Below are 6,000 nucleotides of genomic sequence, written 5' to 3' on the forward strand. Positions count from 1 at the left end.
TTGGGCATCCTTATTAACTACATATGAATTGTCCAAATGGATTTCCTATTGAGAAATCATAAATTCAACTTCATCAGTGGTTTCAAAATTATGTCCACCAACATTATTTTCTACTTCTATGCTAGCTCTTCTTTTTCGCATTTCTGATGCAGTTTCTGTTGGTGCAACCTTAGGTCAAAGTTGACCTGGTTGACCCGACTCGAGGTGACTTGACTCGAGTTGTATTTTGATGTTTGACTTGGGAAGATTGTCGGTGCAACCTTAGGTCAAGGTTGACCTAGTTGAGTTGCATGTTGATGTTTGACACTCGTGAGAGAGTTCTATTCTTGATGTGAGACAAGAATAGATGGTTGGGAGATTATTGGTGCAACCCTAAGTCAAGATTGACCTGGTTGACCTGAAAAGTCCAAGTATGGAGACTTGGCACTGGAAAAGTCCAAGCAGGGAGCTTGGCACGCAAAAAGTCCAAGTGTGGAGACTTGGCACTGGAGAAGTCCAAGCAGGGAGCTTGGCACGGGAAAAGTCCAAGCAGGGAGCTTGGCACGAGGGAAAGTCCTAACTGGGATGTTAGGCAGTTGGAAAGTCCTGGTGAGTGAAGCCAGGCAGTGGGAAAGTCCTAACTGGGATGTTAGGCAGTGTGGAAAGTTCTGGTGAGTGAAGCCAGGCAGTGGCAGTGAGAAAGTCCTAACTGGGATGTTAGGCAGTGTGGAAATCCTGGTGAGTGAAGCCAGGTGAAAGTCCGGGTGAGTGAAGCCAGGCAAGGGAAAATCCAGATGGATCAGGGATGATCGAACATCTGGTGTTGAGGAAAGTCCAAGTAGGTCAAAGGGATTGACCGGACACTTGGCGGGGAATTCTAGCAGGTCAAGGGAGTGACCAGATGCTAGGAATGAAGTACCAATAGGTCAAGGTTGACCGGATATTGGTTTGGAAGGTTTGGGACTTGATTTGGGCAAAAACCAAGGTCTGGATTGGTCTGCAGACCGATCCAGTGATACGTTTGTGTATCTGATCGGTCCGGTGACCGATCAGATAACAAACAGAAGGCGTTCTGTGGGCTTACTGATTGGTCTGGGGACCGATCAGCATGAAGCTTGATCGGTCCCCGGGACCGATCAGGGACGCTACCACCTGAGGTGGGATCGATCCGGGGACCGATCAGATTCCACACAGAGAGTTGGGCAATTCTCTGTGAAGTCTTCTGATCGGTCTGGGGACCGATCAGCACAGGGCCTGATCGGTCCCCACGACCGATCAGGAAAGCCCCAGACCGATCAGGGTTCTAGCCGTTGCGTTGCAACGGCTAGTTTCTTCGCTGTCTTCTTCGCAGGTATAAAGGGGTCGAGGACTGCTGCTGCATAAACAAATCTTCTTCTTCTTTCCTTCTAGAACTTCTGTTCTTCTGCTGCTGAAGCTTCTGCTTCAACAGAGCTTTGATTGAGCTCGCCTCCGAAGCTTCGCGTGAGCTTCCAGTTGTCGACCAGCTGCTGCGTTTGGGTTGTGAAGTTGCTGCTTCACCTCCAGTCGACAAGAAAGCAAGCAATTGGTAGAGTGCTATTGTATTCATATTGTATTGCTTTTCTTACTGTTCTTGTACTCTTTGTTTGCTGTTGCAAACGTTTGTGGCGAGGTTTCTCCACCCACAAGGAGTATATTGTATTAGCCGGTTCTCCGGGGACTCATCCACCGACGGATTGACTGGACTCGTCCACCTTACGGACACGCCGAGGAGTAGGAGCCCTAATATCCGAACCTCGTTACATCCTTGTGTTAAGGTTTGATTTTCTTCTCTTTCGTTTCTTTGTATTTTCCGCTGCGCTAACACGTTTTGTAGAAAGAAACGACGATTTGGGGTCGGCTATTCACACCCCCCCTCTCTAGCCGAGTACGAACGATCCTAACAAGTGGTATCAGAGCAAGGCCGCTCTTCGACGGATCAACACCCGGGGGAGCACGGGCTAGAGATGGATCTCTATGGAGAAGATGTCACGATTCAACCCTTCTACGAGTCTCACGACAACTTCACATATTGGAAGGTAAGGATGATGTATTTTCTTAGGACTAATATGTTAAATTGGTTTTGTGTACAAGAAGGGTTTTCCCCTCCGATGGATGAGGAAGGAAAACCTATCAAGAAGAAGGAGTGGACGAAAGAGCAAATCCGACAATCCGAAATCAATGACGAGGTAACAAAAATTATTGAATTTGTCTTACCTAATAATGTTTTGTGCAAGATAGATAGGTACAACAACGCCAAGGAATTGTGGAACAATTTGACAAAATTCCATGAAGAGGAGCCTAGTGAGCCAAGTAGCTCACATCATGGAGGAAACGAATTGGGAGTTGAGGGCTACTCAACATCCAAGGAAGAAGAGGAGGAGAGCTCTTGTTCAAGATCGGAGCAAGAAGAGGCATCTACCTCCGGAAGGGATGAAGAAGAAAGCTCATCTACATCCACAACCCTAGGTAACTCAAACACTGTGATTTCAAGCAAATTACACATAATGTGTTTTGAGTGTAGGAAGTTTGGGCACTACAAGAGTAAGTGTCCAAAGAGGGTTAGAAAGACTCCACCGGCACCAAAGGTCAAGGAAGCCGGAGTCCCGACATGCAAGAGCAAGAAGCACGTGGTGTGCTTCCAATGCAAGCAACGGGGACACTATAGGAGTCAATGTCCAAGGGGGAGGCAACCTCACAAGGACAAGAGGCCAAACACATGTAAAGGGGGAGCTAAGGCAAACCCTAAGGTAACATTTAAAGCTCATTCTTGCAATTCTAGTAGGAAGCATGCTAGTAGTCTTATTGCCATTGTCAATAATGATAAGCATGTTAACACTAGAAATCGATACATGTGCTTAGGAGCCAAGCATGCTAGCCTAGATAAGAACAATTCTAGAAATGCTAACCCTAGAATTAACTCATCTAAGGCTAAGGAAAATCTAGATAGAAATCCCAAATCATCTAGACACATGCCTAGGAATACCTCAAAGAAAAATGATAAATCAAAACTTGAGGTATTAGAGAAAGAAAATCAAGTCTTGAGGTCAAGACTTGACTCTCTAGAAAAGGCTCTTAAGGATTTGACTCTAGGGTCTAGGGGTCAAAAACCCAAGTCCAAGGATAAGAAAGGTTTGGGTCACAAACCTAAGTCCCAAATGGTCAAGCCCACCTATCATAATGTTCCATTCGACTATGGAACAAAACCTAGGGCTAGGAAGACCAACACCAAGGTCACAAGGGGAGTCACCCATAGAGTTGATCTTGATGAGTCCCAAATGGCCAAGGCTTTAAAGCCTAAGAGGGTCATTAGGAGGGTTGCTAGGGAAGTTATCCCTAGTGAATATTTAGTGAACCCAATGAGCTCAAATAGGTATTGGGTTCCTAGGAGCATCTTCTCTACCCCATAGATGGGTTAGAGAGTGTCAACTCCAATTGGAAGGGTAGTTAACCCAACTTTGAGGAAATTGACACTCAAGGAGCATTTTCAAGGTTTTGTGAACCTTTGAAAATGAAATGGAATAATCATTAATATTTACTCCTTGGAAGAGTAAAATGTGCCATCATGGAAAATGTTGATGATAATTTCAATTGGCACAAGTTGGGAAAATCTAGAGGACTCTTGAGGAAAAATGAAACATGCCAAGATTTGAGGATAAATTTGATCTTTAGGTGGCATGAATGAATCTAGAGTTCAAGAAGTGTCAAAATTAGGATTTTGGCATTTTAGGGCGATCAAGGGTTAAAGCTTAAGTATTAGCTAAGACTAAGAATACTTAGATAGGCAATCTAGGTATGTCTTATGTATGCTAAATCTTGCCATGATTGTTTGCCCTCACATGTCATGACATCATGTTTAGTTTTATTATCATTTGAAATGTCATGATAATGCTTAGGCTAGTTTTTATGTCATGTTTATTTAAGTTTCAAACTTTATGCCATGACATCATGACATTGACACATGTTTTCATTTATGATACCATTTTATGCCATGTCATCATCTCTTGCATTAATAATCAATTGAATTGATTTAAGGATGAAAAACACATTTTGATATTGAGATCAAATTTGTGTTTAGAAAATGCATGAGACCTTAGTCTAAGATACCTAAACCCATATCTCACATCAAAATTGCCATGGATGTGTTTGATACACTTTAGATGTGTGTGAGATATTAGGATCATGAATTAGGATCAAGGTGCATAGTTCTTGTACCTAGATGAGCCTAATTCAAGAAATGGAGGATCATAGGGAAAGCTTGTGTACAAGTCATGTACATTTAGCCCTAAGATTATGGTCCTAAATTAAAAGGTTTAAAATCATTTTGAAATTGATTTGAAAAACCTTGGTGAAGCCATTTTAGTGATAGCATTCATCATTGAACATTGTAATACAAAGTTGACTTAACTTTGAACTATTTCAAAGTTTTTGAACTTTGTATCAAGATTTGAAAATGGAAGTTATTTTCATCGAAAATTATTTTTCCATAATAGTGTATGGTATGAGGAATGTATCCTCAAAATTTTACAATTTTTGAAATTTTCTGTGATTTTCTAGAGGTTTCTGAATTTCGGGAGAAGAAATCAGAAATCTGATATCAGACTTGTGGACCGATCAGGAGGTTGCCTGATCGGTCCAGGGGATGCTGGATCGGTCACTGTGACCGATCCAGGGAATCCCTGATCGGTCTGGTGACCGATCAGGGGGTGCCAAATGCTGATTTCAGTCTGTTGTCTGAAAGTTCAGCTAGAAGTTGGGTTTTGTGGATTTCTAAAGGTTTGGAACTCACAAAGACATTGTTGGTGCAATGGTCAAGGGGGAGTTGACTTTTAGGGGGAGTTTTATCTAATTGTCAAGGGGGAGTTGACTTTTAGGGGGAGTTTTTACTCCTTAAGACTTTTGAGGATTAGTGATATGGGACTATCACTAAGTTGATTGTTGAGTTTAGTGTCAAGGGGGAGATTAAGAGTTTCAATGAAAGGTATGAGACTTTCATTAGGAAGAAACTCTTGACCTTGATACCCTCCTTTTTCTTTTTGATGTGTGTCAAAAAAGGGAGAGTGTTCATTGGAGAATTAATTGGAGAACCCAAGTTAGGTTATCGGGTTAACCTAAGCTAGGGGAAGAATGTCAAGGAATGTTCGAGGAAGAACATTGGAATTCTTTTTGATGTGTGTCAAAAAGGGGGAGAATTATTGGAGAACCCAAGTTAGGTTATCGGGTTAACCGAGAATGTTCAAGGAAAGAACATTGGACATTGGAAGATGGTTGGAAAACCTAAGTTAGGTTATCGGGTTAACTTAACTTGATTATGGGTTTTGTCAAACATCAAAAAGGGGGAGATTGTTGGTGCAACCTTAGGTCAAGGTTGACCTGGTTGACCCGACTCGAGTAGACTTGACTCGAGTTGTATTTTGATGTTTGACTTGGGAAGATTGTCGGTGCAACCTTAGGTCAAGGTTGACCTAGTTGAGTTGCATGTTGATGTTTGACACTCGTGAGAGAGTTCTATTCTTGATGTGAGACAAGAATAGATGGTTGGGAGATTATTGGTGCAACCCTAGGTCAAGGTTGACCTGGTTGACCTGAAAAGTCCAAGTATGGAGACTTGGCACTGGAAAAGTCCAAGCAGGGAGCTTGGCACGTAAAAAGTCCAAGTATGGAGACTTGGCACTGGAGAAGTCCAAGCAGGGAGCTTGGCACGGGAAAAGTCCAAGCAGGGAGCTTGGCACGAGGGAAAGTCCTAACTGGGATGTTAGGCAGTTGGAAAGTCCTGGTGAGTGAAGCCAGGCAGTGGGAAAGTCCTAACTGGGATGTTAGGCAGTGTGAAAAGTCCTGGTGAGTGAAGCCAGGCAGTTGGAAAGTCCTGGTGAGTGAAGTCAGGCAGTGAGAAAGTCCTAACTGGGATGTTAGGCAGTGTGGAAATCCTGGTGAGTGAAGCCAGGTGAAAGTCCGGGTGAGTGAAGCCAGACAAGGGAAAATCCAGATGGATCAGGGATGATC

The sequence above is a fragment of the Zingiber officinale genome, chromosome 3B (genome assembly GCF_018446385.1).
Source record: "Zingiber officinale cultivar Zhangliang chromosome 3B, Zo_v1.1, whole genome shotgun sequence".
Taxonomy (NCBI): domain Eukaryota; kingdom Viridiplantae; phylum Streptophyta; class Magnoliopsida; order Zingiberales; family Zingiberaceae; genus Zingiber; species Zingiber officinale.